Source organism: Triturus cristatus, chromosome 4_1 (assembly GCF_964204655.1).
Source record: "Triturus cristatus chromosome 4_1, aTriCri1.1, whole genome shotgun sequence".
Taxonomy (NCBI): domain Eukaryota; kingdom Metazoa; phylum Chordata; class Amphibia; order Caudata; family Salamandridae; genus Triturus; species Triturus cristatus.
In genome coordinates, this window is record NC_140585.1 from 382016075 (window position 1) to 382040468 (window position 24394).

At 44.5% G+C, this 24394-nt stretch overlaps 1 protein-coding gene across 2 annotated transcripts in view; it reads left to right on the forward strand.

Moving 5' to 3' along the window:
* KIAA0930 (KIAA0930 ortholog) overlaps positions 1-24394 on the forward strand; it is a 518594-nt gene that overhangs the window by 17794 nt on the left and 476406 nt on the right. The window lies entirely within an intron of this gene.

Sequence of the window (24394 nt, forward strand, 5' to 3'; positions counted from 1 at the left end):
CTCCCCCAAGTCCACAGACAAATACAAAGCTCCTCCAACATGGCCAGGTGGCCTCCGATGTACCCAGCAGGCAACAGGAACCAAGCCGGCCAGGACAGCAAGGGCGCAGCAGTATGCCATAGACCTGAGTTCGTCTTTCACTCCACGTCGCTTAGCCTGTCCTGCATAGTCGAACCCTCAGCAAGTGTGTGGTTCTTGTGGTCCCTGGCCAGCTGCTTCGCATACTGCAGGGCCGCTTTAGCGTCCACGAAAAAGGATGGTTTCCCCGGGCCCTGTACCCTGAGCTTCGCAGGGTAAATGAGCGAATATTTCGTGCCCGTTTGCTGGAAGATTTTTTTCGCCGGCATGAATTCCCTGCGAGCGGCCTGCACTTGCATAGTGTAGTCCGGGTAAATGGCTATGATGTTGCCTTTATATTGCACGTCCTTCAGGTCTCTTGCCATACGCAGTATTGTGTCGCGGTCCCTGTAGTTCAAAACGCGTGCAATAATGGGTCGGGATGGGGCTCCCGGTTTAGGCTTAGGTCCCAATGTTCTATGTGCCCGCTCAACAAGAAACATCGACGAGAGGCCAGATCCAAACAACTCTTTCATCATCTGCTCGACATATTGCTCCATATTGGCAATATCCGTTGTTTCCGCCACCCCCGTGATACGGATGTTGTTGCGCCTCGAGCGCGCCTCCAAATCCTCGTTCTTTTGCTGTATGAGCGCCAATATTCTATCCATGCCCCTCAGTTTGTTAACGAGGTCAGTCTGGCTCTCTTCCGTGTCGGCAACACGTGTTTCTAGCGCTTCTACCCTGCCTTCCTGCTTGTCCATTCGCGTTGTGATGCCGTCCATACGTTCCGCCAGCGCGTCCATTTTAGTGTCAATGCCCTGCAGACTCGCTTTTAACTCCTTGAACATTGATTTAATGTCCGCATCTTGAGAGCCACTGTGGTCGACCTTTTCGGCTTCGGCATCTCGAGGGTCATGATCCGGCGCTTTCTGTTTGGATTTGTCGAACGTGATCTTCGGCTGTCGGGTGTCCGGCTTGCCCATGGCCGCCGACCAGCGCAATCGGTCGATCAGAGCCGCCGCGCCACAGACACCTCTCTCGTCCCCAGCAACTCTTCACCGGGCCCTCGCGGTAGTCGGTCAAGCGAGCAGCCACCGCCAGCAGACCGGGGGGACACCTTCTTCAGCGCGGGGGTGCGATCGCCGTGCAGCAATCTGCCCACTCGGGACAACTGCAGCGCAATATCCCAACCTACAGCCACCGCCTACGCGCTCTCCACGCTGGTATCTCTCAGTACAGCAGTGCTTCGGCCCCCAGTCCGTATCTCCGCCAGGTCCGGTGGCGTGCGCCACAACTCCCAAGCGCCAGCACCTAGTGTCACTCTCCTCACCGGGCGGGCCCACTGGTCATCAAGGGGCCGGATCTCAGTGGCCCAGCGTCCCGGGCACTGCGCAGCAACAGCCGCCCCAGTCAGCCCATATACTCCGCCCGCCTAAGTGGGGCTCTTTTGTGCAATCAGCCGCAGTGCCTCGGATCCGACGATAATGGCCGCCCTCCGGTCCACGCCACGAGGCCCGAGTGGGAGTCCAATGTTCCAAAGGGGGACCACGGGCGCCCCCTCCTACCTGAATGGCGGCGCAGCAGCCCCAGCCCTCTCGGCCCTGCCACGCTCTCCAGGCGCTGGCGCAGGCCCGCTCTCTTGGGTGTCCGGATAATCGCCGGGCCAGCAGCGAACCTCAGCGCAGGGCCCTTCGCCTCCGGAATACGGCCCCGCCCACGGGGGTAGCGCCCGGGGCAGGTCAGGATCTCAGATCCGGGCCGACCGGCAGCTCGCCGCCACGCAGCACAGGATATCTTCGGGCACAGTTTCACGCCAGTCCCCGGCTTCAGGGATCGCACCAGGCCGCCCAGCCGCCCGCCTCTCGACAGGCCGTGCACAGCCGCCACAGCAATCACCGGAGCGGGACTTCCTCCAGGCAGAGCCCACACACAGCGTGTCTCAGGGGGGACAGGAGGTCCGAGTCCAGGCACCAGATTTAGAGGATAAACGCCGGATTAATTCGCTCGATCAGCGGAGCTGCGGTTTCAGGCAGCCATTCCGATTCGCAGCCAGGCCACGCCCCCACATCTTTGACTTTAAAAGGCCTTAAAAAACTATTAAAACCTTTTTTTCCTCTCCCTGACTTTATCTTTACCCAGTCACTCTGAGCAATCTTGACGTCAGCGGTATCTTCCTGCCTGGGGTGACTAACCTTAAATGTATTAGATTCTACATCAGATCTCACAAAGATCTTACAACCCAAACTTCTGTTGCCTGTGTTGTTCTTCCCTTCAATCATGTCACACATCCAAGGTTGGTAAAGCTTTGAACCCGGCTTCCTCCCGCGCATTACACAAAAGAGTTTTAAAAGTGGCAGAATTCTCTGTAATGTGGTAATCCCACACCAAATGACAAGAAATCCCCCATCTCCCTCGAGGTGAGTTGTGTCCTATTGTCTGTGATGAGTTGTTCTGGGAACCCTTCTTCCCTAAAGACTTCCTGTAAAGCCTCAATGGTTGCTCGTGTGGTAATTTTCTGCAAAATGTTTACCACCAGCTACCTTGAATGCACGTCAACCATAACCATAGCAAACCTCTTATCATGCTCCAGGCCAACCATGGGACCGATGAAGTCTAAGCACACACTGGGCCACGCACACCCAGGATCTGTGATGCTACCCCCTCCAGAACTTTCTCCCAACTTCAACCTTTATTCATTCTCCTTACTCTCAGCACACCTTTCTACCCAATCAACTATGTCTCCATCCATGGCTGGCCACCAGAACTCTTTCCTTACCCATTTCTTGGTTGTGGTCTGTCCCAAATGCCCCTCATGGGCTAAATCAAACAACCTTTTGCGCACTCCCAAAGGGGGAACCAACTCGTCACCTCTCATAACTATGGTTCCTTAATTCACGGAAAGCTCATCCAAAGTCTTCCTATAAGGTCGAAAAAGGAAGAGAAAGTGTACTTTCCCTTCTATTGCTATTCTTAATCATGTGCATCACCCCCACCAGTACCTCATCTCTTTTCATGGCTTCTACCCACTCCGATACCATTCCACCACAACAATTGATAAAGTCCTCAGTATTTGCCACAGTTGCTTCACTTTCTGTACACACAACTGATTCCTCATCCACAGTTTTCTGATCAAGCGATAACCGCGTGAAAGAGCTTGGACATTCTTCCACCCAGGAATCTACTCAATTGCCTAGTTGTACAGTTGTAAACATGAGGCCAGCCTCGCCAACCCAGCTGATCCTTTGCCCATACCATCAGGAAGCAAAACCTTCAAAAGTGGCTTGTGGTCTGTTCACAAAATAACATGACTGCCCCACACTTAGGTATGGAAGTATTTTAAGCCCCATGCTGCAGCTAGCGCCTCCCTCTCTATAACTGCATAATGACGCTCTGTATCAGTTAAGGAGCATGATGCAAATGCAGCCGTTTTCTCAAATATGCCATGCATTTGAGACGGAACAGCTCCTATACCTGTCGCACTGGCATCAACTGTGACTATAGTCTTGAACCTCATATCAAATGGAACCAGAATTTGGGCATTGCATACTTCATCTTTGATTCTTTGAAAACAGCATTGTTGTGAGGCACCCAACTCAAATTTGACCCCTTTTCTTATCAAAACTTTTAAACACGCAGTCTTGCCATAAAATCTTTGACAAACATTGAGTAGTACTCTATCAACCCTCGGAATGAGCGTAACTGTTTTTTATCCCTAGGTGATGGTGCAGACCTGATAGAAGATACTAAGTCGCTTTTAGGCCTCACACCATTAGTGGATAGGGTATGCCCAAGATATTCAATTTCCGCCTTAATGTCATCCCAGACTGCAAGACGATCCAAGGCCTACTTCAGGATAACATTATGACCCTCAACAGTATCACCAAACACTAGTATAGCGTCTTGGAAGAAAATGACTTTGTCCAACCCCTTAAAAATGACATTCATCATCCTCTGGAAGACACTTGCAGCAGAAGAATGCCCGAATGGCATCCTAGTAAACTGGAAAGTGCCTTCCATGGTGTTGAACACTGTCAAGGATTTGGACATTTGGTGAAGCTGTATCTGGTTATATGCATGTTTAAGGTCCAGCATGGAAATATATTTCCCCCCTTTAAGCAAGAGTATCACCTCATTGATGTTAGGAAGCAGGAAGTTGTTTGTGATAATGTTCTGATTCAAACCTCACAAGGCAACACAAAAGCTTAGTTTCCAATCTTCTTTTTTTTTTTTTTTTTTTTTTAGTGATGACAACTGGAGAGACCCAACTTGTAGCTTCAATGGACTCGATAACCCCGCTCTCCAGCATTTCCTTCAACAATTCTGTGACTTCCTCTCTTACCCTAATGGGCACTATCCTGACCTTGTGCTGCACAGGAACGGCATTAGGCTTTAATTTGATCTCATGCACATATCCTTGCAATTCCCATATGTCTTTCCTAAACACTTTGTTTGCACCATGCAATATGTCTTGCAAATCATACTGGTGATACCAACGGAGTATGGGTGGTCCTTACCCCGCCATATCCCCCTAGCACACCTGTTTTTTTAACAAAATTTCCGTTTGCATATAAACAATAATATCGATCTGTTCACCCTGGTAACCATGAGGATTGATATCTTTCGGTAACAAACGCACGATTGACCATTCTTGGAGGAACATACTCTTGGGAATTATCGTGTAGAATGAGCCAGAATCCACTATTAATTCTACTACTCTATTTTTGATGGTAAACTCTGCTTTAGGCCTTTTGCGTCTGGCCGAACCAACATCCACACCCTGATCCTCATCAACACAGTCCTCTGTCATACAACCCAGAATCCGAGAAATCATCTGTATGCTCTGTTACAACTGCTACTTTCTTTTTAAAATTGTCTTCACTTATATACATTCTCGCAAAGTGCCCCTTACGTTCGCACATCCTACAGTCCTTCCCTATTGCATAGCAATTTCTAGCTTCAGAAGAGTGGTAAATACTACCACACCTGCTACAGTTCTTGCTAGCCCCTTTAATTCCACTCATCTGTCTACCATTTGACTTTGCTGACACCTTAGATGCTGCTGCCATGTCACTCTCCACAATAGACACTGCTCCAGCCTCCCTGACTTCTCTCTGTTCCATTTCCTTTATACAGTATTCAGACTCCTCAAACACCTTTGCTATTTCAATAGCATCCTTCAATGAGGGATTGTTAGCTGCCCACAACCTCTCTTGCATCTTTCTAATTCTCCACTGCACAATGAGCTGATCTCTGATCATCTCATCAGCCATCGCTCCAAATTTACACTTGACTGATAACTCCCTTAAATGTGTAATGAACTCATCTACTGATTCACCCACACGTTGGGTTTGAGTGTAGAATTTGTGCCTTCTCATCAGCACATTCGCACTCTTTGCAAACATAGTTTCCAACCTCTTACGTGCTTCAACATCCACATCTTCAATGGTGCGTTCTGCCTGAATAATTGCTTTAGGTAAATACTTAAACACATGCTGCCCTTCCTTTCCCAACGCATTCAACAGTATTGCTTTTTTTCTGCCAGCACCAAGTTCTAGGCCATCTAATGCTTTGAGATAATTATCAAAAATATCTATCTATTCCTCCCATTCAAGTGATGGAACCCCAGGTTGAGAAAGGAAAACCGGAGGTGGATTAATGGCTGTAACTTCCATAACTACTGCAGTGTGGTCAATCACAATACAGAGTGCTTTGCGCTGAACCTCCTTGTTTATAGTGTGCTTGCCACTGAATGGAGACACTACCAGAAGGAATTATTATACTAAAATCTAAAGCGTCCCTGATGAAAGTATGTAATTTTGTAAATGCGGTGTGCCTGTCACTGAAAGCGGCAACAGGCATCTTGCCAATTTAAACACTGCCCGAGGCTTTTAAATCCAGACTATGAACAAATTCTTGAATGCGGTGTGCCTGTCACCGAAACAGAGACAAGCACTTGGGAAGACAATGCTGCACTGTGCTGGACATTGCCCGGTTACACGCGTCACCAGGGACCGCACAGAAACAGCAGCTTGCGTCTGGGTGAAAACTTTGCCACAAAGGTTCAAAGCAATCTTCGCTTTGTCTGTGTATCCTAACAACTGCCTTTCACGCTACGTGCCTGTAACTACACTAACTTCATGCAGGTGCGTCACTCTAGCTTTCTTGATAGCGGCCTCTGATGCTGTGAAAACGACGTCACAAAGGCTTGTTGGGACCGGAGCCTTAGTAGCACATCCTAGCAACCATGTTGTACGCTGCACTCCTGTTGCTTCACGCAATTACATCACTGTTGCCTGGCCATACGACACAGTGATCAGGCAAGGTTGGAGGCGGCCTTCACGGCCAATGCCGTCTTGGAAACTAGCACAGGATTGATATGCAGAGCCACCCAGTCGCACCTCTACACACAAACACACTGCCTGACCTCAGATTATTGTCGGTACTGAAAGTGAGGTACTTCATCGTTGGCCGGTGTTGATTCGCTTTACACTGCGAGAGCTCAATGTCTTGCCACTTGGTCGCTAGTCGCCAAAATTGTTGTAATATGCCTCACACCAGGTTTTGGTTAAACCAAATACTTTTTTTGAAGATTAAAACTGGAACAGGTCTGGATTCCCCTGTGTGTCTTCGATGTGAGCATGAGGAGGGTACACTGCCCATACTGTCTGGCACTGCTCCGCACGATTCTGGAGGGGGGTGATGGCCTGGCTCTCTAAAGTATTGGGGTGGGACCTTCCCTCCTCACCGAAGCTGGTTCTCCTGCACGTTATGGATGGAATTGGGGGCAACATTTACAAGCGCCACCTCATACTTCTGAGATTTACCCTAGCTAAAAGGGATATTGCCAGGGCCTGGAAGGTGGTGGTGGCGCCCTCTGTCTCTGTCTGGAAAAACGGTCTTGGCTTATGTATGGGTCTGGAGACCACTATCTTTGTGGCCAGGGGGTGTCAGCGTAAGCACTTTAAAATTTGAAGTGCTGGGCAGATTACCGTGGCCTGGAGCTAGAGCCTGCTCCGCCGGCCCGACACCTTGACACGGTATAATTTCCTTTTTCTAGTGAACGGCAGAAAAGTCGTTTCCTGGGTGATGACACTTCTTAACTGTATAAATGAAGCTATTGCTCTGACTTGTTGCTCTGGAATGGACAATAGTGCGCTGGGGGGTGTGTTAGGGGGGTTTCAGTTCTTTGATTAATATTTCATTTGTATTGCTTTTCATTTTCTTCTGTATACACGTGAAACTAGCGCAAAAAGAACTATTGATGGACAGAATGCAGAACAATGTCATACATTCACCCCAGTAAAGAGATCTGGGCCTAAATCCATTGTTTTTTTGCTCACCATGCCATTCCAGTTTGGACCCAGCCATATGCAAATCAGTCTTGACCCTGTGCCCAATGAGAACAGTCCAGCTCGAACTGCCAGGCCAGGTGCTCCGTGGACTGGAAACCAGCATCCTAGGACAGGTTTCGGGGTTTCACCCCTCTTCAGCCAGGATAGCTTGATTCCAGTGGCATGGAGAGCACGGGACTCACGTCTGAGCATACCCGTCCCACCTCGGGGCGACAAATGCAAAAAGAATTATTGATGGACAGAATGCATAACAATGTCATATATTCACCCCAGTACAGAGATCTTGGCCTAAATCCATTGTTTTTTTGCTCACCATGCCATTCCAGTTTAGACCCAGCCGTATGCAAATCAGTCTTGGCCCTGTGCCCAATGAACCCGAAACCGGTCCCAGGATGCTTGTTTGCGGTCCAGGGAAGACATGGCTTGGCAGTTCGGGCTCGACTGTTCACATGAGGCACAGGGTCTGACTGATTTGCATATGGCCATGTCTGAACTGGGGTGGTGGAGTGAGCTAAAGAATGATGATGGATTAAACCCAGATCAGTTGAATGGGGGTGAGTGTTTGATTTGCTCAAATGCTCCGTCCATCATCCCCTTTGGTATCGCTTTACACGTGAAACTAGTCAAAGTCAAAATGGTGTCTGTAGATGCTGCAGAAGTTTCTGGGGCACAGAGCTCTGCTTTATATGTGATATTTTGACAAATAAAATAAAAAATAAAAAAAACTGGAACAGCTCTTGACGCTGTGCTCCCTACACCAAGCAGCAAACGACAGCCAGTCTGAACGCCGCACGAGGACCGTCAAAAAGACAATGGAATACTCGGGGCACACGCGAAGCGGAGGCCCCACGAGCCCCAACATAGATTACAACACAAGGTTATATGCTTGGCCTGCGATCACACCTTATACCACCACGTACCTCCCTTGTGAATCGGACACCCCATTGGAGACCACTTTAGGCACACGTTTGTGGATAAGAATGGCCAACCCCCTGGAGCCTTTAGAGTGTCTGGGGTGGTACACCCTTTCATATCCATAGTGGGCTAGCATTGCCACAAGAGCAGATGCTCAGTCACCTATTCCCATGCCGCGTCAGGAGTGTCGAAGAGTGATTTGGAAGCATTAGTGACCCTGAGCCAAGCCAGCACGGGCCCTGAGCCGTGCCAAAAAAGTGGCATATGGGTAATGTTCAATATCCTCAGTTTCTGTTTTAGCTTCAAAATATTTCCGTTGCACTAGCTGGGTGTAGTCTCAAAAGGTAAGTATCTTGGTGGATTGGAATCGAGCCACCTCTTTCTCCCTGACAGAATGAAGGATGTTGTTCCTGTCCCTATAATTTAGGATTTTGGCGATCAGGGGGCGAGGAAGAGCATCCACAGGTGGTTTCAGCGCTAGTGACCTGTGGGTCCTCTGAACGACGAACTAGGGCAGTTGGAGCCCTTCAGAGATCCAGGACGAAATCCATTGTTCCAAGTATTTCTCAGGAGATACCCCTTTGGGAAACCCTATGAATCTCAGGTTGTTCCACCTAGCCCAGTGTTCATCATCTTCTGTACGGTCCTCCAGTATGTGAGATAAAGTCATCGGACGGGCAACCTCCGCTTTAAGGGTTGTGACGGGGTCCTCTATACCAGAAATCTGTCCCTCTGACATTCGCTGAAGAGCATTGTGCAAGTCTTGTTGCAGGAGGACTACATTGATTCCTACCTCGCCAATCTTAGTTTCCAGCGCCAGTCGAGAGGCTTGTATGGCTTGTAGTATCTTTGAGGCATCTGAAGGGCTGGGTTTTAAAAAAGAAACACTATCTCCGCCGTCCGATTTGGTGGTGTGGGTGCCAAAAATGTGTCTATTTTAGTTTGTGCGTGTGCCGGGGGAGTTTGCTGCGACCCATGTTGTGTCCAAGGGTGGCAGAAGTGGTTGCAGCGGTAAGTCTGCGGATGTTGCCGTGCCACAGCAGGAAGCTGTGTAACAGAATGCTGAGGCGGCCTCATGAAACAGGGGTCGCGACCCGCTTGCACAAGGACCGGTTCGGGCCTGTGGCTACTATCTGACCGAAGCAGTGTAGGGGGTCTCAGCCTGGCATCCTCAACCCCAATGGAAGTAGGCAGACTGATGTTGGCGGTGATTGAAGCAGGGGGCCCCAGTAGCCACAGAGATCCGGTTGTCGACATTAGTTTTGTGGGCCATCCCCACTGGTGGTCGGAGAACGTCACAGTGTGACGCATGCCCGCAAAGGGCCTCCAGGCAGGGGAAAAGGCTGCAGTTATCAAATAGAGTAGGTACACACTAGGAAAAACCTGGACCACCAACCCGCTTGCACAGGGAATTGCCAGTGACTCTTGCAGCATGTGCAGTCGGTCCCTCTGCGGTCCCTCTGCCTAGTCTCTTCAGTGGCATTGCACCCCTGGAGGCCACTCCCCTCCAAACAGGCATTTCCTCAGGCCAAGGGGCTACAGGGGACCTTTGGGTGTGTCCTCAGGATCCCAGGTAGCCAAGATACATCAGCACTAATGCAGGCAGTGAAACTGCACTCCCCCCACCCTGCCAGGATCCACAGACTCTCTAGGGGCGAGGTCGTTGCAGCCGACCCTTTCTTGGGCCTTAAGGGTTCCGACGCTGGCTGTGACCCCCAGTATGCTGCTGATATGCGGGCTTCACTCGTCTCCCAAAGGAGGACCCCGTCATCTTGGTCGACATACTCCCTCCATCATTGGAGCGGTGCAGGCCAGTGACCATGGGCCCTCCCGGTGCAGCCGACACACCGATGTGATGCCGGCAGCTGCAGTGAGATATGCGGCCACCCCAGTCCAGGCCAAAACCAATTCAGCCACCACCAGCCAATTATCCAAGCTCTGCCGGGGTGCCCCAAGGAGGACAGGGCCTCTCTATCGCCCAGAGTATCAGGGGGCTCACCAGCAGACAGGATGGGGACGGAGTCTCTATCGAGGAACAGGAGCTCATGGAGGCATTACCGGCATCTTGGGCTCCCAGGCCTTTCTGCTGCATTTTTTTTTTAACTCTTGCGCACCCTCGATGACTGCCTTCTTTTTCTTTTTACTTTAAATTGATTTTCATACTATTGTGGCTGTTTGTTTCTTTTTTGTTCGTTAGATAGATGCTTTATCAACAGCAACCTCCCAGGCCTCTATTAATCTTCATAACGTTGTTTGTGTGTGATAAATCTTTTTTCCATTACCCTAAGTCTACCAGCTGCCTACTTTTTGTCTGTTTGTTTTTCCACCTTAACTATATCCTCTACTCCTGTTAATTTGCAGTCCTCCCTCTCACGTATTGACCCTTAGCTCTTCTTATCAGCTTGTACAATGTGCACAGCCTTTACAATGTCTACTGCTTCTCTTGGTTTCCTTACAGCAATAAGGAGTTCTTGTAATTTATCAATGTTTATCCGTTTCTTGCTTAAGCACCCTAATCATAAAATACCCATCCCATCATCATATGTCTTTCGCCATCTTTGTTTTTAAAATTAGGTCTAAGGATCAGGCAATCTGTTCATGTATAGAGTAGTTAATTGATTTTGTCATATATTTATTTAGTGCCATGTCTGTAAAGCGCTTAGAATGATAGCACCTTGTAAACGAATACACATAAAATGATGGAAAAGAGTACAATTCCCTTCCTTAACACCAAGTGTGGACATCAACTGTTGGGGCATTATGCTTTCAAGAATAGACAAGCGTTCCATTTCCTAAAGAGTAACAAATGAACACTGTTCCAAAATGTTGTGCCCTATATCATATTCGTATTGACCAGGTGCTGAAGTAGTTTAGTGAAATAGATTGTATTTATACAGAACTTTCTAAATACAGCCTTCTCGTTTGTCCTTGTGCTGGCTTTTTGAATTCAAATGGTAGTTCGCAAAGTTTTTTGTTTGTTTTGAAAAATACCTGTATTCCTGCAATACAGATTGTCGTTAACCATCCTGGTAGGGTGCTCCGACCTACAGCTGATTTTGGTGTGAATGTCCTTCAGTTCAAGCAGCGAAATGCACTGGGAGGCTGTTGTGCTGCCTTCTGGAAGGCCTTGAAATCAGGCGAAATTGTGACATTTGCGGAATCGGCGGAGAAGAAGCCAGAAGAGTGTACTGTATTTGTGTAAGGGAGAACTAGAATTCGGGTTCAGGGTCTTTGATAACTGGTGTAGCAGTCTATATTGGTATGTTACGTACACGTAGATTTGCAGAAGAGCATGTAATGTTAACGAGTCTAGGTTTTCTGCCAGCAGTTGAAGGGGATGATTTGAGGGTCTCCTTGACAGAAAAATATGACTCCTGACACATGGGCGATATGTTCTTGTTCAACTTGAAGGGGCTATACAGAAATTGAGGGACTAGGGTCCACAGTTGTCATATTGAAGAGGCAGATGGAAGAGATGGAATTTTCTATGCAGAATGGTATCTTTTTGGTATTTCTGGGTCACGCAATATAGGTACTACAAAGGAAAATAGATAAACACAGCACCACGAAGTCACATTTGGAGAGGGAAATGCAGGCACTTGTTTGGCAGACAACAAATTATAGTGTACACTAAATGAGGATTTTTTTCTTTTATGCGAATGAAGTCAGAGCAGTTCTCTTTGAACTAAATCAGAAATGATAACAGCCAGTTTTAAGTTGGAATCAAGGTGAATTGTGTTTAAGATCTGCCTTATTTCCAGTAGCTGTTTCTCTTTGTCGCTGGTAAATGTTCAGTTCATGAAGATGTTTGTAGGCTTGTTAGAGTACTGGTCCTGTTGGTTCATCGTTTTGCGGTTTTCACCCACCAGTTCCCAAGCAGGTATTTTTTTATACGTTTCACTATACATACTTAAACCTGAGGCTGGTGTGTCAGGGGACCACTGCATCCACTCCAGTGTCTGTGTTTTATTTTATGGTCACAGGTTCAAGTCCCAGCTGGTCTACTGAGCCTTTTATCATTATGTGGTCAATATAATTATTAAACGTTGAGTTGGGTAACAATAAATATTTGTTATTCAGCGACATGGCACCACATGAAGTGTTTGTGCACTGTACAAATACACATTATGTTATATGTGTTATGCAAGTGCTGACTTTTGTTAAGCTGTAACACATATGAACCCACTACATACGTAAATAATAAGCTTCATTAAACCAGTTGTGAAGCTATTTTAAAGCCATTTTTTTATTGAATTTCGACCACTGCTAAGATAGAATAAAGAAACACCACACATAGGTTTCCCCTCCACTCACTTGCGATCCAGAGCACAATCTGACATTTCCCAAGCAGGGGGAAGGTTGATGAAATATATTTCTCAAAATAAAGTGGCACCAGAATGATGAGTGGCGGGTCAATCTCCCTACATCATGACGTGCACTCATTCTGGATTCACTTCTAATGGATGGTGTCTTGCATAGAGTTCCAGGCAGCTTTGTGTTATGCCTGAGGCTTTCTCAGCTTTTGAGGAGCGTTTTCTTGACTCTCGTCAGTTGATTTTGTTTTTACAATTAAAAGCATGAAGACCTTGTTCACCATCTTAAAACCCTAAGGTAAAGATAAACATATCAGAATCATAGGGTTCCTTGATTTTGCAGCTTCAGACCATTCTATTTCTGCTTAAAACATCTAACAGTCTATTTGATTTGGGTGCGGTTATGATCTTAATCTTTATTGGGTTCCCACTGTTGTGAAACTGGCAGTCTTCTGTAGGTAAGGGAAATAGACAGCCCTGATAAATGATTCCATGAGACAAGCCTGGGGTCATTCACAGCTGTGGATTGGTAGCAGGCACCCGCAGGGAACAACACTAGGAAGTAAATTGTGCTTCTGTAGGCTGGAGCTGCTCCTTGAGCAGGAGATGAACAAGCCCTCTCATTCAAAAATAATAAACGATACCTCTTGATTACCAGTCTGGCCGTCCAAGGAGCTGTGCTCGCAATATCAAAGTCCTAGGGACATGGGAAATTAACTTCTGTGTCATTGTAAGATACTGCTGCCCTGTAAACATGTTGACTTGGCACTGAGCGCTACTCCCCCTTTCGCTTAAATCCACTCCAGTTGAGTGGCCTCAGCAGGGGACAGGGCTTCTTCGGAGCTCTGGCACTCACCAGCCTCTAATGTCATAGAATTTGTAAGATTTGTTTTTTTTAATATATATATATATTTTATAAAGCACTGTCTAGTGACAGATAGTGCACAGTTCTTGGATAAAACACCGTCGTCAGTAAATTTTGTTTGGGCACAAAGTGTTCAAGGGCAGGACCCTACACGAACTGACTTCCTATCATGACTTTTCTTGTTAAATGTGGCCTGAACAAGTATATTTGCGTTACTGGGTCTTAGGCTGCACTTCAAATATCGTTCAGGGACAATAAATAAAAATATTTTGGACATTGTAGAGGACTTTTGATTTTGTATTTTGCATCACTGCAAGCCTATGTCGTTTTATTAAGGGTCAATGTGATGTGAAATGTTTTTTTAAAAATATTCGAACAGTTTGATGGTTTGCTTTTACAGTCTCGAAAGTGTCAGTATCTCTTTTTATTTTGAGGCTCTGACGTCATCAAGACTGCCGTAGTCAGTCTCGATAGTATAATTTCGCTGGTCAGTTAAATTAATTTAGGATTGAGAAGTATCCTTCTCAGCACCAGGAGATGAAGGTTTGTTGTGATTACTGCTATGGTGTGATGACCAAAACAGAGGTTTGAATCGAACCATACACCATAGTTTTTAATTGGTTTATTCGATCGGACAGAGATAGTTCGCCTTCATCCATTGATTAATAGTTTTGAGACAGATAGTGATGTTTCTGCAGTTTCTGTTGTCACTGTTTTTTTATTTTATTTAATGTTTGTATTGGTATTTTGTATCTTTTTGCACATCTTACTTCCTTATATTTGCATCACATTTGCTTAATACAGTTTATATTTTCCTTCTCAAACTGTTCATATTTGCAATAGTGTGGATGAGGCAGTATGTGTTGTGTGGTACATAAACTTGTGTGTGTGCGTAATTGCTTTATTGTATGCTCTATTTACCTTTTGGGGATTTAATTCCTTCCTATAAGTTTGGTTATGGTAACTACCGGTATGGTTTCTTAACTATCAACTTTAGGTCTAACTGGGGTTAGATGGGTGGGGTTTGGGTTGGGGTTGTGTTCAGGCGGGAGCATTTTACCTGCGGGTCGCCTTGCCGTCTGTGTTGTGTGTTTAGGTATGTGTGGGGAATGCAACGGTTTCTGCTGGCCTATCAGAGTTCCCGGTATTTGTATGGGTTTTTATAGGGTGTTGCGGGCGTGTGATTTGGCTGGGGCTTTGAGTGTAATTCTGCGGGCGAGCTCCCGGTCACTTGAGCTGTTGGGGCCTGGGGTGCAGTTTGCAGTTCACTGTGTGCCGTTTGTTGTTTGAATTGGTGCAGAAGTAGTGCCCATTCCATGGATATATGGCGCTTACGTATCCCCCCTCACTTCTTCATTTCTAATCGCTTCCTCTTCTGTTCTGTTGTCACTGTTAACCTGAATTTTCACGTAATCTGCTTTTATAAAAATTAATTAATATTATTAAATCAGTTGAGCCAGTGGTCTCTAAATGTTCAGTTCATGAAGATGTTTGTAGGCTTGTTAGAGTACTGGTCCTGTTGGTTCATCGTTTTGCGGTTTTCACCCACCAGTTCCCAAGCAGGTATTTTTTTATACGTTTCACTATACATACTTAAACCTGAGGCTGGTGTGTCAGGGGACCACTGCATCCACTCCAGTGTCTGTGTTTTATTTTATGGTCACAGGTTCAAGTCCCAGCTGGTCTACTGAGCCTTTTATCATTATGTGGTCAATATAATTATTAAACGTTGAGTTGGGTAACAATAAATATTTGTTATTCAGCGACATGGCACCACATGAAGTGTTTGTGCACTGTACAAATACACATTATGTTATATGTGTTATGCAAGTGCTGACTTTTGTTAAGCTGTAACACATATGAACCCACTACATACGTAAATGATAAGCTTCATTAAACCAGTTGTGAAGCTATTTTAAAGCCATTTTTTTATTGAATTTCGACCACTGCTAAGATAGAATAAAGAAACACCACACATAGGTTTCCCCTCCACTCACTTGCGATCCAGAGCACAATCTGACATTTCCCAAGCAGGGGGAAGGTTGATGAAATATATTTCTCAAAATAAAGTGGCACCAGAATGATGAGTGGCGGGTCAATCTCCCTACATCATGACGTGCACTCATTCTGGATTCACTTCTAATGGATGGTGTCTTGCATAGAGTTCCAGGCAGCTTTGTGTTATGCCTGAGGCTTTCTCAGCTTTTGAGGAGCGTTTTCTTGACTCTCGTCAGTTGATTTTGTTTTTACAATTAAAAGCATGAAGACCTTGTTCACCATCTTAAAACCCTAAGGTAAAGATAAACATATCAGAATCATAGGGTTCCTTGATTTTGCAGCTTCAGACCATTCTATTTCTGCTTAAAACATCTAACAGTCTATTTGATTTGGGTGCGGTTATGATCTTAATCTTTATTGGGTTCCCACTGTTGTGAAACTGGCAGTCTTCTGTAGGTAAGGGAAATAGACAGCCCTGATAAATGATTCCATGAGACAAGCCTGGGGTCATTCACAGCTGTGGATTGGTAGCAGGCACCCGCAGGGAACAACACTAGGAAGTAAATTGTGCTTCTGTAGGCTGGAGCTGCTCCTTGAGCAGGAGATGAACAAGCCCTCTCATTCAAAAATAATAAACGATACCTCTTGATTACCAGTCTGGCCGTCCAAGGAGCTGTGCTCGCAATATCAAAGTCCTAGGGACATGGGAAATTAACTTCTGTGTCATTGTAAGATACTGCTGCCCTGTAAACATGTTGACTTGGCACTGAGCGCTACTCCCCCTTTCGCTTAAATCCACTCCAGTTGAGTGGCCTCAGCAGGGGACAGGGCTTCTTCGGAGCTCTGGCACTCACCAGCCTCTAATGTCATAGAATTTGTAAGATTTGTTTTTTTTAATATATATATATATTTTATAAAGCACTGTCTAGTGACAGATAGTGCACAGTTCTTGGATAAAACACCGTCGTCAGTAAATTTTGTTTGGGCACAAAGTGTTCAAGGGCAGGACCCTACACGAACTGACTTCCTATCATGACTTTTCTTGTTAAATGTGGCCTGAACAAGTATATTTGCGTTACTGGGTCTTAGGCTGCACTTCAAATATCGTTCAGGGACAATAAATAAAAATATTTTGGACATTGTAGAGGACTTTTGATTTTGTATTTTGCATCACTGCAAGCCTATGTCGTTTTATTAAGGGTCAATGTGATGTGAAATGTTTTTTTAAAAATATTCGAACAGTTTGATGGTTTGCTTTTACAGTCTCGAAAGTGTCAGTATCTCTTTTTATTTTGAGGCTCTGACGTCATCAAGACTGCCGTAGTCAGTCTCGATAGTATAATTTCGCTGGTCAGTTAAATTAATTTAGGATTGAGAAGTATCCTTCTCAGCACCAGGAGATGAAGGTTTGTTGTGATTACTGCTATGGTGTGATGACCAAAACAGAGGTTTGAATCGAACCATACACCATAGTTTTTAATTGGTTTATTCGATCGGACAGAGATAGTTCGCCTTCATCCATTGATTAATAGTTTTGAGACAGATAGTGATGTTTCTGCAGTTTCTGTTGTCACTGTTTTTTTATTTTATTTAATGTTTGTATTGGTATTTTGTATCTTTTTGCACATCTTACTTCCTTATATTTGCATCACATTTGCTTAATACAGTTTATATTTTCCTTCTCAAACTGTTCATATTTGCAATAGTGTGGATGAGGCAGTATGTGTTGTGTGGTACATAAACTTGTGTGTGTGCGTAATTGCTTTATTGTATGCTCTATTTACCTTTTGGGGATTTAATTCCTTCCTATAAGTTTGGTTATGGTAACTACCGGTATGGTTTCTTAACTATCAACTTTAGGTCTAACTGGGGTTAGATGGGTGGGGTTTGGGTTGGGGTTGTGTTCAGGCGGGAGCATTTTACCTGCGGGCCGCCTTGCCGTCTGTGTTGTGTGTTTAGGTATGTGTGGGGAATGCAACGGTTTCTGCTGGCCTATCAGAGTTCCCGGTATTTGTATGGGTTTTTATAGGGTGTTGCGGGCGTGTGATTTGGCTGGGGCTTTGAGTGTAATTCTGCGGGCGAGCTCCCGGTCACTTGAGCTGTTGGGGCCTGGGGTGCAGTTTGCAGTTCACTGTGTGCCGTTTGTTGTTTGAATTGGTGCAGAAGTAGTGCCCATTCCATGGATATATGGCGCTTACGTATCCCCCCTCACTTCTTCATTTCTAATCGCTTCCTCTTCTGTTCTGTTGTCACTGTTAACCTGAATTTTCACGTAATCTGCTTTTATAAAAATTAATTAATATTATTAAATCAGTTGAGCCAGTGGTCTCATGCATATGTTAAATAATATTTGCAGATGGAGGGGATCCCTGTAGGATTTAGCATGCAATGGTTTTCAAACGACTATGAGGAACCAACTATGGCTTGCTGGCTCTGGTTTGAGAAGGAGTAAACACTTAGAAAGCCAATCTAAGGATCCGGGACCCATTTCTCTAGTTGCTCCAAAAGCATATTTTTGGTCCACAATGTCTTAAGCTACAGACAGTTCAAAAAGGATTAGTGTTGCTGTGCAGTCGGCATTTTGAACATCTTGGTATTAAAGAAGGACATGCCAATACTGACCCTAACAGACTTGCCAGTTGTCAGCCTATTTCTCTCTTTCCTCTTCTGGGAAAGGTTTTGTAGGATTTGGTTAATAAACAGCTCTCTTCTTACCTGGAGGACCACCACTTACTGGACCCCAGTCAATCTGGCTTTAGACCTTGCCACAGCACGGAAACCGCATTGGTGGCAGTAGCTGATTCCATCAGTCTTTTATTAGACGCTGATTCTACTCGATTTGTGAAGCTGCTTTTGATACTGTCTCCCATTCCATCCTGGTTCGAAGACTTAATGGAATAGGTATTTCTGGTAAGGCCTTGGACTGGTTCAAAGCTTTTTTGGTAAATAGGACCCAGAAGATCTCACTTGATCCTTTTAAATCTCGGGCCATGTACTTGAACAAGGAAGTCTCTAAGGACTCCTCCCTTAGCCCTACTCTTTATAAAATCTATTTGCCCCCCCCCCCCCCCTTGGTCAGATTGGTAAATTCTGTGGCTTTGAGATAACGTTCTATGCAGATGATACCCTACTAAGCATCTCATTTGGGCAAGACCCGGAAAACGCTAAAATCTGATTTATTGACTGCATGAGGGAGATATCTGTCTGGGTGCCTCTCATTTTGCTTACTTCTTAATGGAGACACAAATGATATTCTGCTGTTTGGTAAGGCACAGGCCTGTTGGTTCGATGACTGGTGGCCTTCTGAGTTGGATTCATCTCCTTGCCCTATGAGGGCAGTTAAAAATCTTGGCTTTATGGTCAATGAGAATCGTTCCATGAATGATCAGGTTATGTCCGTATGTGGCACCTGTTTTGGTATTATTCGCCTGCTTAAAAAGTGTTCCAGTGGCTTCTGTCAGGGTCAAGGAAGACTTTGATTCAACCTCTTACTAGGAGTTGCCTTGACTATGGGAACGCCTTACTGGTAGTGACTAATTCAAACTCTTCTTTCCAAAGTGCAGGTAGTCCAAAACACGGCAGCGTGCCTGGTCTGTAAGCTTGCTGCTGGCTCCCTGTTGGCTCCCATGTTAAGAGCTTTCCACTGGCTACCTGTCGGAAAGTGATCCTTGTTCAAGCTTCTTTGTCTCAACTACAAATCCTTGGCAGGCAAGGGCCCAGCTTACCAATGTGCAAAGCTTAATCAGTACTGCCCTAGCAGAAACTTCACATCCTGGGGTAAAGTTTTGTTATGTTCCCGCCCAATCCATACTTGGAGAGATGGCGGACGGTGTTTTTCCTACCTTTCCCCCCACCACAGGAACAAGCTAGCCCTCCACATTTAATCCTGTTCCGATTTTGGTAGGTTAAAAAAACTTCTGAAGACTTGGCTATTTTGATTTATTGCTTGTCTTGATTCTGTGGAGAACTGAGATACCCCTTCGGGAGTGAGTCCTCTGCGTTATACTAAGTTCTTGTAACATAACAAGGACATCTGGTTTGGAAAGTATTGGTTGGAAACAGAAGGGGCATTTTTACCATCAACCACTGCATCGCTTCTAGGAACTCATGAATAATTTTCTGGTTTGGTTTGCTCCCTAGGTAATATGGTTGCAAAATTAACCTTCTTTGCTTTCTGAATTGCTCTATGGCATTCTGTTGCGAGCTTTTCTTACTTACCCCTCAGTTGCCACTTACGTTTTATTCCAATATATTTCTATTTTGTGACCTTCCTTACATGTCTACCAGTTTTGATTTGAGAAACTTACTGGTTGTTATCTCAGTTGATCTTATGTTCTTTTTAAAAGTTGACGAGGAGCCATTACATCATGAATTATTGAGATCTTTCTATGCTTATGGAAGGTCTCTAGGAAAACCTCTGGATTGTTGTTTTTCTTTTTACTGGGGATTGTTCTTTGAAAGAGATGAAGGATGCGTAGAACCTATTTGTACCAACTTTTTTTTGTAGCTATGGAGTTTGTTTGGTCTGAATAAAGGCTTATTTGTGCTGTTGCTTTCAGTTTTTGTATTACTTGTTTAGAGAAGTCGCTCTGGGAGTAGGGTTCAACCTTGATTTTGAGACGAGTATGTGTCATGTGAAAACCAAATTCAGTGTTTATCCCTCTGAATTGGTGGTTGAGGAAATTTGTTGAGAGAGGTTAGTGATTGCAGGTATTCCACAATTTGTAATCCCTGTTTATTAAGCTCGGTGAAAATCTCACATAAGCAGGATCCCTAATGAAAGACAATGGGGCGACAGTACCAGTTTCAGAAGGTCCTAAATGAATTAAGGGTAGTATCCTAATTTATGGAAATTTAAAATGCTGATGAAAGAGCCTTTAGAGAAGGCAGTGATATGCACTGTTGCCCCTAAAAGTATTTATAATTTGAGCCTGGAATATTAGCATGTTAGTGATTCGGGGTGAATGAATACTAGGCTTCCACCTCTGCCATAGTAGGGCTGTTCTTCATTGGAAGTTTGGGCCTAGTTGAAGCAGGGAAATAAGTAAGGCAGTAATATTTTGAGCCATTTGAGCTAGAAACATTTTTAATTGAAATATGAAAATTATATGCTAAGTTTTCTTTCAAGTACTATAAATCGAAAATAATGCTTTAAATGCTGAAGCCATAGAATCTCATAATTCTACTAGTTTTGACTATTTTCGTTTTTTTTTTTTATATATTCATGAACCATTCTAATTCCAGTCAGTTGCTATGGTTAGCTGCACCTTTAAGATATTTTTACTGTCAACATTTTCAACTATGTGAAAAAGTATTTTTACCAAAAAAGACCATCGACACTCTGCAGCTCGTGGTCTGGCCAGGACCAGGGGAAGAGGAGGAGGGATAAGGCACACCACAGTCTTGAAATAGGACAGTGTGTAAAAAATAATCATCCCAAGTCTACCAGATTGCCAGGGAAGGTTTTAGTGGACGGACCAACAAGAGTTTTTCCATCCTCCAACTGCACCCTAGGGTTGATATATTTGATGCCCTCCTGCTTCCTCAAGGGCACGGTATTTTTTACACCCAGGCGACGTCTATTGGTTTTCCCACTCTCAACACTTGCCCGAAGAAATAAGGGTTCATTGAACTGCCTTTCCCCACGCCCTCTTGCCCAGTGATGGTAGATCTCAAGCTTGCTGTCTTTGGACCAGGCATTAAAAAACATAGCTGCTGAAACACACAGATTCTTGGCGACATACTCTTTCCCTGCTGCAGAGCAAACATCACTTTGCATAAGAGAAATTTCATAAGCATGATGCTTTCAGTTCACACCAATGCCACGAGGACTGTTCTAGGTTGAGAATTCAAATCAAGTTACTCTGGACCTCTGAAATTACCATTCCTGTGTTGGATGTTGATTTGGCCTTTTGTATTGTTAGAAAGTTCAAACATTCATTAATTGTCTGTAACATGCTGTTTAATGGCATTTCCAATAAAAATCAACAGATTATGATAGGCTCCACGCTTTGCATCCAGGATGTTTTGTGACCAGCGCTTGTCTGATCACAGTCACCCTATCGTTAAACCCTCCAGTGGTTTCCTGTACTGCAAAGATAACTAGTTAGGTTCTCGCAGTCCATAAATCAAGTCCTAGCGGGTTACAAAAATCTCTTCCACTTCAGATCTTCCAGCAAGCTTAGGAATTATAGCTCATGCTTCATGCCTACAGGAAATGTTGAAGAGGCGAGAGGGATCCATGAACCCAAGGAAATATTAGGAGGAGCGCTTTATGAACCAGTCTTCCTCTTCCTACCCTTCTGTACACAACTAAAACACATTTTCCTCACTCGCTGGCCTTATAACTTGCTGACCGTAACAATGTTTTACAGCCCCTTTCCATATTACTTAAACAAATCTTTACTAAGAGTTCATCATAGTCTCTTCCTTTCCACATTGTTTTTTTTTTTTACAGCAAGTGCTTTAGCACTTTAATAACTCCTAATTATAACGACCATCAACTGCTGAAGCATTTAGTTGTGATCCTGACTCTTAGATACTGGAGGCAGAATGCCATCAACTAGCAAGTAAAGTCGTTTACTACTTAAGAAGCTGCCTCCCATTCTGTGGCTCTGTACCCTGCATTGTATGGGCATTAGTCAGGGTGTTTGAATTTATATATCGTAGAATCCGAAGCTACGAACATGTCTTATAAATAACCCAACTTCTCCTCCAGGTCAAGTATTCAAATCAAGCCACTGAATGACAGACAAACTCTTCCAAATTTAGTAGATTTACATTGATAAAGAGGTGTTTGCATCCGGCCTTTGTGAACATTTTTGTTTCTAGTTTTTCTTTTATATTTGTGTATGGGTTTAAATTAATGGACCGGACCAGGAGAGTGTCAGAGAGCATTATAGAAGGCACACTGCAGATAATGAAAGAATAAGTCTTTCTGGTCAGTGTGACGGCTGGAACACATCAAGTGTACAAAAGCAACTGAAAGCATTTCAGTAATAGGATACTGAGTGAGCATCAGGAAGAGTATAGGATGGCTCAATTACATGCTCAAAATAGAGACATGTATGGGGTACATATGTAAACTATTAAATTTACAGAAATAATCATGTGCTGCAAGGTAACAGAAAAAAGGATCTCGCCCGGCAAGGGTCATCAGGCATACAAGACACTCGAAGAGAAGTGTCTCTCGCCTTTACATCACGCTTCTGAAGACTTCGTAACAAGGGTTTGTTGTTATGACAGGCAAGACAAATTTTCACTCCTTGGGTGCTGTCGCCAACGCAGATTGCTTGTTCGGTCTTTTCTTTCTACAAATCGGTTATGCTTTAGCTGTAATATTGCAGAGACTGGATATGCTTCAGAGAGGATGGGGGAGAACATTGCTGGAGTAGAAGGCCATAACATTGAACCAATGTGGCATGGGGACCTTTCGCTCATTAGTTAATGGTAACATGGCAGTCCTTTCCTAAAGTTAGTTAGACGATTGCTCACATTGGGTTTATTCGTTTCCAGCAGTTTAATCAATAACATATTCCATGCAGACAACTTCAATTAGAGCAGGGTTGCAGAAGGCCACTCTGTTGACTTTTTTGTGTTTCACAGTTCAGTGTGACATTTGCGCCTACATGTGAATAAATTACATCTACACACACAAGCGCACACAAATACACACAGTTGGTGGTTAGAAAGTGGACACTTCTTCTGGATGCAAGTGTGAGGTAAAAGCCATAAGCACTGCTAGCTCCAGATTTTGATGTCACTTGCTTTCCAGCTTTAGATTTGAGTATAATGAAAGCTAGTTGCACATAGCTGTGAAACTAAGAATTCACCAGTTATGCTAATATATATAAAGATGAATGTGAAAATTAAAGTTGTGATTGGCTGCATTTGTAGGTCGAGCCTACAGCGCTTGCGCTACAAGATGATCTGTTGAATGTGCTTTGTGGGCTCTGGAGTATTGCTGCAGGACTTGTTTGCTTCCGCTTTTTAGTTTCTGCTTAGGCACTTTTTTCACTGTGTTTTGAGTGGCTACGTGCATGCCTTTTTTTGCTCTCTGCTTAACCCTCCTTTTCACTGCCTCGCCCCTCCTCCAGCTCTTTGATTCACACCCCTCTCTCTTCACCTCCCTTTTCTTTCTCTGCCCTCAACTGCTTCGCTCTCTGCCTCACATTCACAGATGTCAGCTATGCTGCAAAAGTCTTCTGTATGTAAACAAAGTGTGAACTGATGCTCAGTGTATTGTGTATTGCAATAAATGTACACCTAGTCTGTACGTTCCTCTTTTATAAAAGTGGGTCTCCGAAGGAACATAGCCCATAACAGGGATATTTCCGTGTTTTTATTACACGTTTGTACGTGAACTTTTATTATGTAATATTCTTGTTCATCACGTAAGATCTGTTTTAACATGCTTACAAATTCGATTATACATGCATTAAAGCACTTAATTTAGTGAGGATTTGTTTAGCTTTGGACATTCATTTGTGAGATATTCCACACTTTTAACATGGCCACCACCGGCGGTCGTTCATGTCAGGACTTTTGAGCATTGATCCTTTTTCTATGTCAATGAATTTAGTATTTAACCAATGATTGCAACATGAGCAATTTTTGGGGATGTTCCCGGTATTGTGTATGTGTACCTAACATGTATCCTGACCTCGAGGGTAACTATTATACTTTCATGTTTTTATGTTACATTGGTAATCCTTTTTGGATATCTTGATATGCACAGTTTTGATTGAAAGAGATTTAAGAGCTAGCGGTGTTTTCATCCTGTTTTTCTAACGTTGGGGATGGTAATTTTGGTCACAACGCCTTGTGATTCTAACGGGACACTTCTTTGTATTAATAGCGCCTCATTTGGTCATGGATTTTCGTACTACAGC